The sequence below is a fragment of the Erythranthe guttata genome, chromosome 1 (genome assembly GCF_056151865.1).
Source record: "Erythranthe guttata isolate IM_541 chromosome 1, IM_541, whole genome shotgun sequence".
In the NCBI taxonomy this organism is placed as follows: Eukaryota; Viridiplantae; Streptophyta; class Magnoliopsida; order Lamiales; family Phrymaceae; genus Erythranthe; species Erythranthe guttata.
The window spans coordinates 14,250,001-14,262,500 of record NC_142533.1 but is presented as its reverse complement, the minus strand read 5'-3'; positions in this window follow the sequence as shown (position 1 = coordinate 14,262,500).

Genomic DNA, 12,500 nt, shown 5'->3' with positions numbered 1-12,500 from the left:
CCAGCCACAAGTAATATCGATCACCGTTCCCACTTGAATCAAGCCGATCCTTGCTTTCTCGGTCAAACACCCCAAATGCTTGCCGATCACTCGACCACTCATTGGCCGAATGCCCGACCACTCATTGGCCGGTTGTGTGGCTGCCTTGTGCCAATCCCCACTTGGCACCATTTATCGGTCATGACTCGGCCACACTCGAGTCATTACCGATATCACCGATTAAGGGGGTAACAGACCTCCCCCACCAACGGTGTTCGACGCCCTCGTCGAACCGACACCATCGGCTTCAGCTTTCCACTTGTCTTGCCACCGTCTTCGATTGTGCTTGAGCACCAGCACCACATCGAATCCCAAAATATTCCAAGTCTGATCCCACGAACATCCCACATATTCTCTCAGCCCTCGGAAAAACGAACGCCAACCACGTTCAAACGGCAGCACCCGATCACAAGTGAAAATACTAGTTTTTGGCACAACTAGTATTTTATCTCGATTGCCCAGCCAATCAAGAAAGGAGACTTCCAGCCCACGAAAATCACCCAAGCACGGCTTCCATTTCATCCACAACAGAAACCAGCCCACGAAAAACCCAACATGCACACGAAATTCAGAAGATACCACATTTCGAACCCACAATTCATGCCACACACGGCAGCAACATAGAGCAAAAGTAAGGCCACAATGCCCATTCATAATCCCAAATGAATACCTTAACTTGCCTTCTGCCCTCGACTCATCTCTCGGTAACGCACGTACAAGCAAACCAGCCCGAGAATTCACCGTCTTGGTTCCAACGGCTGCAATTAGGCTCGATGACTCCTTGTCGTTCGATTCTGCCTCCAATTGCACCGCAGCCAACCTCGCCACCGGTTTCTTTCCCGCCTTTGCTTTTGTCACGTACGAGCATTCGACGAAGCATGGACGCTCTTCGTCCATAATCATCAACCCTACGAGAAACGGTATCACCGCAGCCTTGGCAGCAAGTAGGAACTCTTGCCCCAATATCACGTCGAAATCATCAAGTGGTACGGCAGTCAATCCGCACTGCCCTTTCCAAGAACCGATCACAAGATTGACATCGGTTCTGCCTCTCACCGGCCCCGCCTCTGAATTTACAGCCTTCACTTGACTTGCATGTTTCGAGAGAGTCAAGCCCAGCTTCCTGACTTCTCTCTCGGCAACGAAGTTATGAGTTGCTCCCGAATCAACCATAGCCTTCACCTCTTTGCCGTTGATCAGCACCGGGGCATACATCAAACCCTTGGTGCCGTTGGGTGCCTTGTCCACGACCAAAGCACTCAACAACTGAATCGGAGTTGCTCTCCTCGTCTCGTCCGATTCTTCACTATCCGACTCCCGCATCAAAGCATTCAACTTGCTCCTCTTCGGACAATCCCTCATTCGGTGGTTGCCATCACATAGAAAGCACCCACGGTTTTGTTTGTTGACGACGGGCTGTCCACCGGTCTTGGCATGCACCGTGGATCCCTCGCCATCACCGCTCTCTTTTTGCTTCCAATTCCGGCCACCCTCGCCACCGAACTTCTTCCCCTTGGATTTATCCCTCTTCGAGCCTTCCTTATCGGAATCATCGGCCCCCATCACCTTGTAATCGACAAGTCGGTCCGCTGCCGAGATGGCACTTGGCAGATCCTTCACACCTTGTCTCCGCAACTCGGTTTGGGCCCATGGCTGCAATCCAGCCATGAAGTTGAACAGCTTATCTTCATCGGACATGTCTCGTATGTCAAGGAGCAGAGAACAGAATTCCTTGACATACTCCCTCACGGCTCCCTTGTGCTTCAATTGCCGAAGGGATTCCCTTGCAATCCAGCCCACGTTGCAAGGTAGGAATTGCTCTTTCAATTCCCGTTTCAGCACCTCCCAAGTCTCGATCTTGACTCGGTTAGCACTTGCATCGTCTGACAAACGAGCACGCCACCACAACTTTGCATCACCCACAAGATACATACTTGTAATGGTCACTTTTTCGCTATCCGGAACCTTTGCTGCCTCGAAGTAATTCTCCATATCCCACACGAAGTTTTCGACTTCCTTGGCGCTGCGCTCGCCATCAAACGCAGTCGGTTCCGGCACACGAACCTTGGATCCCGATGTTCTGCCCTCAGAACTCGAGCCTTCATTACGAACAGCCCTCTTAAGCACCGCCAGATCTGTAAGCATCCCATCAAGCTTCGTCTCAACGGCATCAATGAGGAGTCCCATCTCCTCAGCAACGGACGTGAATCTGCCCTCCACAAATTCGGGCAGATCGTCCAACGATCTTGCCAAACGATCGATTTCTCGCTTCCCATCAGCGAGTCTTTGTAAGATCGATGGATCCGTTGGATCTAGGGGCGGCCCAACCAAGGCTTCAAGACGTTGCAGTCTTGATTCCATCTCTAGCATCATCACACGAGTAGGATTTGGATTTGTCGAAGATCCAGAATCTTCAGCCATGCCGAACAGAAACACGTTCAGAACCCTTGAACCGGGCTCTGATACCAACTGTTACAGGGGTTAATTTATCACCGAAATTTTCCCTTGTACGGCCTGATTTGCCCACCAAACCAGTCAGCCTTCCTCACGATTCTCTTCGCACAAAACGTACAATCACCGAGTCTTTTCAGGCCACGTAAACGAGAACAAGAGTATGCAGCGGAAATCAAACACACCAGCACGTTTACGGGCAATGCCCAACCTTTATATTAATTCCCACAACGAATACAAAGGAGACTAAGGTGCACACACAAAATCCTCACTCAGAATTGCCCAACAATTGCAATCTGAACTCTCATATGCTAGATGATACTAGATCTTGCTAGATACCTCGGATTTGTGCACTCATAGCCAAATAAATACAAGGAAAAGGTAGTTTTCACACTAAACTACCTAAGGACACATGGCAACATACAAACACGACACTTGGCCAACTATTACAAGTATAAAGGGGCAGTTTTCATGCATTTTCAGGCCTCAACCGCTCCATAACTTCCTCAAATCCGCCCACAAGGCTGATTTCCGAAGCCCAACTTGAACGAGCCCGCGAACGCGCGCCAAACGGCCCAAACAGCCCGGCCGGTTGCTAGGCAGCCCATCTGCCTTGCCTTTTCCGCACTTTTGCTTCCCTTTACCGATTACTTGCCAGTTCTTTGCCCACACGGTCATCGGCACGCCCGCTCATCGGGCTGCCTTGCTTGCCTTGCCAATTTTGCCCACACTTGTCAAGTCGTGGTCGATTTCCCTCGAACGTTCGTTTGCCCACATTATCGGCCGCATGCCGATTATTGCCCACGCTTGTCCGACTTTGCTGCCGAGCAACGCCCGTGCCAGCCACAAGTAATATCGATCACCGTTCCCACTTGAATCAAGCCGATCCTTGCTTTCTCGGTCAAACACCCCAAATGCTTGCCGATCACTCGACCACTCATTGGCCGAACGCCCGACCACTCATTGGCCGGTTGTGTGGCTGCCTAGTGCCAATCCCCACTTGGCACCATTTATCGGTCATGACTCGGCCACACTCGAGTCATTACCGATATCACCGATTAAGGGGGTAACAGACCTCCCCCACCAACGGTGTTCGACGCCCTCGTCGAACCGACACCATCGGCTTCAGCTTTCCACTTGTCTTGCCACCGTCTTCGATTGTGCTTGAGCACCAGCACCACATCGAATCCCAAAATATTCCAAGTCTGATCCCACGAACATCCCACATATTCTCTCAGCCCTCGGAAAAACGAACGCCAACCACGTTCAAACGGCAGCACCCGATCACAAGTGAAAATACTAGTTTTTGGCACAACTAGTATTTTATCTCGATTGCCCAGCCAATCAAGAAAGGAGACTTCCAGCCCACGAAAATCACCCAAGCACGGCTTCCATTTCATCCACAACAGAAACCAGCCCACGAAAAACCCAACATGCACACGAAATTCAGAAGATACCACATTTCGAACCCACAATTCATGCCACACACGGCAGCAACATAGAGCAAAAGTAAGGCCACAATGCCCATTCATAATCCCAAATGAATACCTTAACTTGCCTTCTGCCCTCGACTCATCTCTCGGTAACGCACGTACAAGCAAACCAGCCCGAGAATTCACCGTCTTGGTTCCAACGGCTGCAATTAGGCTCGATGACTCCTTGTCGTTCGATTCTGCCTCCAATTGCACCGCATCCAACCTCGCCACCGGTTTCTTTCCCGCCTTTGCTTTCGTCACGTACGAGCATTCGACGAAGCATGGACGCTCTTCGTCCATAATCATCAACCCTCCGAGAAACGGTATCACCGCAGCCTTGGCAGCAAGTAGGAACTCTTGCCCCAATATCACGTCGAAATCATCAAGTGGTACGGCAGTCAATCCGCACTGCCCTTTCCAAGAACCGATCACTAGATTGACATCGGTTCTGCCTCTCACCGGCCCCGCCTCTGAATTTACAGCCTTCACTTGACTTGCATGTTTCGAGAGAGTCAAGCCCAGCTTCCTGACTTCTCTCTCGGCAACGAAGTTATGAGTTGCTCCCGAATCAACCATAGCCTTCACCTCTTTGCCGTTGATCAGCACCGGGGCATACATCAAACCCTTGGTGCCGTTGGGTGCCTTGTCCACGACCAAAGCACTCAACAACTGAATCGGAGTTGCTCTCCTCGTCTCGTCCGATTCTTCACTATCCGACTCCCGCATCAAAGCATTCAACTTGCTCCTCTTCGGACAATCCCTCATTCGGTGGTTGCCATCACATAGAAAGCACCCACGGTTTTGTTTGTTGACGACGGGCTGTCCACCGGTCTTGGCATGCACCGTGGATCCCTCGCCATCACCGCTCTCTTTTTGCTTCCAATTCCGGCCACCCTCGCCACCGAACTTCTTCCCCTTGGATTTATCCCTCTTCGAGCCTTCCTTATCGGAATCATCGGCCCCCATCACCTTGTAATCGACAAGTCGGTCCGCTGCCGAGATGGCACTTGGCGGATCCTTCACACCTTGTCTCCGCAACTCGGTTTGGGCCCATGGCTGCAATCCAGCCATGAAGTTGAACAGCTTATCTTCATCGGACATGTCTCGTATGTCAAGGAGCAGAGAACTGAATTCCTTGACATACTCCCTCACGGCTCCCTTGTGCTTCAATTGCCGAAGGGATTCCCTTGCAATCCAGCCCACGTTGCAAGGTAGGAATTGCTCTTTCAATTCCCGTTTCAGCACCTCCCAAGTCTCGATCTTGACTCGGTTAGCACTTGCATCGTCTGACAAACGAGCACGCCACCACAACTTTGCATCACCCACAAGATACATACTTGTAATGGTCACTTTTTCGCTATCCGGAACCTTTGCTGCCTCGAAGTAATTCTCCATATCCCACACGAAGTTTTCGACTTCCTTGGCGCTGCGCTCGCCATCAAACGCAGTCGGTTCCGGCACACGAACCTTGGATCCCGATGTTCTGCCCTCAGAACTCGAGCCTTCATTACGAACAGCCCTCTTAAGCACCGCCAGATCTGTAAGCATCCCATCAAGCTTCGTCTCAACGGCATCAATGAGGAGTCCCATCTCCTCAGCAACGGACGTGAATCTGCCCTCCACAAATTCGGGCAGATCGTCCAACGATCTTGCCAAACGATCGATTTCTCGCTTCCCATCAGCGAGTCTTTGTAAGATCGATGGATCCGTTGGATCTAGGGGCGGCCCAACCAAGGCTTCAAGACGTTGCAGTCTTGATTCCATCTCTAGCATCATCACACGAGTAGGATTTGGATTTGTCGAAGATCCAGAATCTTCAGCCATGCCGAACAGAAACACGTTCAGAACCCTTGAACCGGGCTCTGATACCAACTGTTACAGGGGTTAATTTATCACCGAAATTTTCCCTTGTACGGCCTGATTTGCCCACCAAACCAGTCGGCCTTCCTCACGATTCTCTTCGCACAAAACGTACAATCACCGAGTCTTTTCAAGCCACGTAAACGAGAACAAGAGTATGCAGCGGAAATCAAACACACCAGCACGTTTACGGGCAATGCCCAACCTTTATATTAATTCCCACAACGAATACAAAGGAGACTAAGGTGCACACACAAAATCCTCACTCAGAATTGCCCAACAATTGCAATCTGAACTCTCATATGCTAGATGATACTAGATCTTGCTAGATACCTCGGATTTGTGCACTCATAGCCAAATAAATACAAGGAAAAGGTAGTTTTCACACTAAACTACCTAAGGACACATGGCAACATACAAACACGACACTTGGCCAACTATTACAAGTATAAAGGGGCAGTTTTCATGCATTTTCAGGCCTCAACCGCTCCATAACTTCCTCAAATCCGCCCACAAGGCTGATTTCCGAAGCCCAACTTGAACGAGCCCGCGAACGCGCGCCAAACGGCCCAAACAGCCCGGCCGGTTGCTAGGCAGCCCATCTGCCTTGCCTTTTCCGCACTTTTGCTTCCCTTTACCGATTACTTGCCAGTTCTTTGCCCACACGGTCATCGGCACGCCCGCTCATCGGGCTGCCTTGCTTGCCTTGCCATTTTTGCCCACACTTGTCAAGTCGTGGTCGATTTCCCTCGAACGTTCGTTTGCCCACATTATCGGCCGCATGCCGATTATTGCCCACGCTTGTCCGACTTTGCTGCCGAGCAACGCCCGTGCCAGCCACAAGTAATATCGATCACCGTTCCCACTTGAATCAAGCCGATCCTTGCTTTCTCGGTCAAACACCCCAAATGCTTGCCGATCACTCGACCACTCATTGGCCGAACGCCCGACCACTCATTGGCCGGTTGTGTGGCTGCCTTGTGCCAATCCCCACTTGGCACCATTTATCGGTCATGACTCGGCCACACTCGAGTCATTACCGATATCACCGATTAAGGGGGTAACAGACCTCCCCCACCAACGGTGTTCGACGCCCTCGTCGAACCGACACCATCGGCTTCAGCTTTCCACTTGTCTTGCCACCGTCTTCGATTGTGCTTGAGCACCAGCACCACATCGAATCCCAAAATATTCCAAGTCTGATCCCACGAACATCCCACATATTCTCTCAGCCCTCGGAAAAACGAACGCCAACCACGTTCAAACGGCAGCACCCGATCACAAGTGAAAATACTAGTTTTTGGCACAACTAGTATTTTATCTCGATTGCCCAGCCAATCAAGAAAGGAGACTTCCAGCCCACGAAAATCACCCAAGCACGGCTTCTATTTCATCCACAACAGAAACCAGCCCACGAAAAACCCAACATGCACACGAAATTCAGAAGATACCACATTTCGAACCCACAATTCATGCCACACACGGCAGCAACATAGAGCAAAAGTAAGGCCACAATGCCCATTCATAATCCCAAATGAATACCTTAACTTGCCTTCTGCTCTCGACTCATCTCTCGGTAACGCACGTACAAGCAAACCAGCCCGAGAATTCACCGTCTTTGTTCCAACGGCTGCAATTAGGCTCGATGACTCCTTGTCGTTCGATTCTGCCTCCAATTGCACCGCATCCAACCTCGCCACCGGTTTCTTTCCCGCCTTTGCTTTCGTCACGTACGAGCATTCGACGAAGCATGGACGCTCTTCGTCCATAATCATCAACCCTCCGAGAAACGGTATCACCGCAGCCTTGGCAGCAAGTAGGAACTCTTGCCCCAATATCACGTCGAAATCATCAAGTGGTACGGCAGTCAATCCGCACTGCCCTTTCCAAGAACCGATCACTAGATTGACATCGGTTCTGCCTCTCACCGGCCCCGCCTCTGAATTTACAGCCTTCACTTGACTTGCATGTTTCGAGAGAGTCAAGCCCAGCTTCCTGACTTCTCTCTCGGCAACGAAGTTATGAGTTGCTCCCGAATCAACCATAGCCTTCACCTCTTTGCCGTTGATCAGCACCGGGGCATACATCAAACCCTTGGTGCCGTTGGGTGCCTTGTCCACGACCAAAGCACTCAACAACTGAATCGGAGTTGCTCTCCTCGTCTCGTCCGATTCTTCACTATCCGACTCCCGCATCAAAGCATTCAACTTGCTCCTCTTCGGACAATCCCTCATTCGGTGGTTGCCATCACATAGAAAGCACCCACGGTTTTGTTTGTTGACGACGGGCTGTCCACCGGTCTTGGCATGCACCGTGGATCCCTCGCCATCACCGCTCTCTTTTTGCTTCCAATTCCGGCCACCCTCGCCACCGAACTTCTTCCCCTTGGATTTATCCCTCTTCGAGCCTTCCTTATCGGAATCATCGGCCCCCATCACCTTGTAATCGACAAGTCGGTCCACTGCCGAGATGGCACTTGGCGGATCCTTCACACCTTGTCTCCGCAACTCGGTTTGGGCCCATGGCTGCAATCCAGCCATGAAGTTGAACAGCTTATCTTCATCGGACATGTCTCGTATGTCAAGGAGCAGAGAACTGAATTCCTTGACATACTCCCTCACGGCTCCCTTGTGCTTCAATCGCCGAAGGGATTCCCTTGCAATCCAGCCCACGTTGCAAGGTAGGAATTGCTCTTTCAATTCCCGTTTCAGCACCTCCCAAGTCTCGATCTTGACTCGGTTAGCACTTGCATCGTCTGACAAACGAGCACGCCACCACAACTTTGCATCACCCACAAGATACATACTTGTAATGGTCACTTTTTCGCTATCCGGAACCTTTGCTGCCTCGAAGTAATTCTCCATATCCCACACGAAGTTTTCGACTTCCTTGGCGCTGCGCTCGCCATCAAACGCAGTCGGTTCCGGCACACGAACCTTGGATCCCGATGTTCTGCCCTCAGAACTCGAGCCTTCATTACGAACAGCCCTCTTAAGCACCGCCAGATCTGTAAGCATCCCATCAAGCTTCGTCTCAACGGCATCAATGAGGAGTCCCATCTCCTCAGCAACGGACGTGAATCTGCCCTCCACAAATTCGGGCAGATCGTCCAACGATCTTGCCAAACGATCGATTTCTCGCTTCCCATCAGCGAGTCTTTGTAAGATCGATGGATCCGTTGGATCTAGGGGCGTCCCAACCAAGGCTTCAAGACGTTGCAGTCTTGATTCCATCTCTAGCATCATCACACGAGTAGGATTTGGATTTGTCGAAGATCCAGAATCTTCAGCCATGCCAAACAGAAACACGTTCAGAACCCTTGAACCGGGCTCTGATACCAACTGTTACAGGGGTTAATTTATCACCGAAATTTTCCCTTGTACGGCCTGATTTGCCCACCAAACCAGTCAGCCTTCCTCACGATTCTCTTCGCACAAAACGTACAATCACCGAGTCTTTTCAAGCCACGTAAACGAGAACAAGAGTAAGCAGCGGAAATCAAACACACCAGCACGTTTACGGGCAATGCCAAACCTTTATATTAATTCCCACAACGAATACAAAGGAGACTAAGGTGCACACACTAAATCCTCACTCAGAATTGCCCAACAATTGCAATCTGAACTCTCATATGCTAGATGATACTAGATCTTGCTAGATACCTCGGATTTGTGCACTCATAGCCAAATAAATACAAGGAAAAGGTAGTTTTCACACTAAACTACCTAAGGACACATGGCAACATACAAACATGACACTTGGCCAACTATTACAAGTATAAAGGGGCAGTTTTCATGCATTTTCAGGCCTCAACCGCTCCATAACTTCCTCAAATCCGCCCACAAGGCTGATTTCCGAAGCCCAACTTGAACGAGCCCGCGAACGCGCGCCAAACGGCCCAAACAGCCCGGCCGGTTGCTAGGCAGCCCATCTGCCTTGCCTTTTCCGCACTTTTGCTTCCCTTTACCGATTACTTGCCAGTTCTTTGCCCACACGGTCATCGGCACGCCCGCTCATCGGGCTGCCTTGCTTGCCTTGCCAATTTTGCCCACACTTGTCAAGTCGTGGTCGATTTCCCTCGAACGTTCGTTTGCCCACATTATCGGCCGCATGCCGATTATTGCCCACGCTTGTCCGACTTTGCTGCCGAGCAACGCCCGTGCCAGCCACAAGTAATATCGATCACCGTTCCCACTTGAATCAAGCCGATCCTTGCTTTCTCGGTCAAACACCCCAAATGCTTGCCGATCACTCGACCACTCATTGGCCGAACGCCCGACCACTCATTGGCCGGTTGTGTGGCTGCCTTGTGCCAATCCCCACTTTGCACCATTTATCGGTCATGACTCGGCCACACTCGAGTCATTACCGATATCACCGATTAAGGGGGTAACAGTAGGCCACTATCCTACCATCGAAAATTGATAGGGCAGAAATTTGAATGATGCGTCGCCGGCACGAGGGCCGTGCGATCCGTCGAGTTATCATGAATCATCGCAACGACGGGCAGAGCCCGTGTCGACCTTTTATCTAATAAATGCATCCCTTCCAGAAGTCGGGGTTTGTTGCACGTATTAGCTCTAGAATTACTACGGTTATCCGAGTAGCAGGTACCATCAAACAAACTATAACTGATTTAATGAGCCATTCGCAGTTTCACAGTCTGAATTAGTTCATACTTACACATGCATGGCTTAATCTTTGAGACAAGCATATGACTACTGGCAGGATCAACCAGGTAGCATTCCTTACCGACACCGGCACCGCGCGATGCAAAGCCGCAAGGACTCGATCGTGAAACGCATTTTCTTGGGGTAAATAGAGGGCCAACGCCTCGTACCCACTCAATTTTCCGCATCCGAGAGATCGAGCGTGCCGGCGTGCGCCAACAACCTGGGGACAGTTACGTCTGGGATGTGGAACACGACGGATGCTTCATGGTCCATCCCACGCCGCAGCCTTGAAAAGGATGCAACGCAAGACGAAACGGGGCACTTTTAACCGACACGATACCAACACGATAGGTACGCAGCACAGGAAACCGACACCGATCAAGGCACACTTGAACCGACGATTGAAGAGGCGCGCACAAGTTGCCGTCGCTGCCCGAGCAGGGATCCGACAAGCCCGTGCGCACCAAGCACCACTCACGCGCCCTGCCGTACGCAATGCCCGAGAAGGCGCATCATTGTCCGACCAAAAGCAATGCAAGAGCACACCACTGGACAAACAACGACAAGCCCACCCGAGCATATGCCCCGTCGAGCACGATGCAAGCCCACTTGTTCTTTGGGGTGTTCACCACCACCCACTTATTTGCACCACCACCCACTTATGCGGTCTTATTTGCACCGCCACCCACTTATGTGGTCTTATTTGCACCACCACCCACTTATGTGGTCTTATTCCGAGGAACATTCCATCACCGAGTGAGTCCGAGCGAAACATTCCAACGGGCACCGGCAACATGCATTCGTTAATATCCAACCTTGAGTAGTGGCTCGAGCTAAACTTCCAATGAGCACCGCAACATTCAGGCAACCATGCCAACCAACAGCCGCTGCCCGAAGGACAACTCACTTTCTCGACAGAGCAGGGTTCGAAGCATAACTCGTACTACCCACACCATTTTCGAATGAGAGCCATCCCACGAAGCACCGACAGCCGTATAGCAACGCATCGCCTATATTCCCATCACCTACTAGCACCGATTCGCTCGAGAGCCACAAATAATCATGCCCATCATGCATCACCGGAGTAGAGAAAGGAGCGAGACAACCTTTCCCAATAGGCAACGCGCAAACCAACAACATTGCCCGAAGGACAACTCGCTTCGTCGACAGAGTGGGGTTCGAAGCATAACTCGTACTAACCACACCATTTTCGGATGACAGCCATCCCACAACGCAACACAGCCGTTTGACACTCCAATCGCCTATTGGGGGCTGACTTCGACCGAACTCCACCCAATGATGGTCCGACGAGCACAAATTATCATACCATACCAACCCGTAAGAATGCATGTTGCCGGGCTTCGCCGAAGCACCGCACCGGCCTCAATATTGACTAGGAAGAAACATCTTGATTACCGACAAGCCAACTTCTTTATTTGCGACAAGCAACCTTCTTTATTCGGCATCTTTCTTAATTCGGGCATCTTTCTTTATCCGGCATCTTTATTTATAGGGCCTCTTCCGAAAGGGACAGGAAAAAAAAAAAAAAAAAAAAAATTTTTTCCGACCGACCGCCGCCGCCGCGCTGCTGGAGCGCCGCCGCCGTTTGGTGGTGGTGCTGCCCGCCCGCCACCACTGGCCCACCATTCCTGCCGCAGGGGGGCACGGCAGGCCCTCTTTTGCCAAAGTTGCTAGCAACTTTGCCCAAGTTGCTAGCACCTTGGGCAAAGTTGCTAGCACCTTGGGCAAAGTTGCTAGCACCTTGGCCTAGCACCCTCCTTGGACACCTCCCCCCTATAGTAGTGAAATGGACAAAATCAGCCAAATGACCACTAGACATTGAAAATGCCGAGGGAAGCAAATTTTTTATTTCTCAATATTTTATATCTTATTCAACTTATTTTTTAACCAAATTTTTTTCTAACATTAATTATATTATTATCTACCCGTAGAAACTGGAATTTTATTTTTCCGACTTGTAATTATTTTTATTTAATTTTTT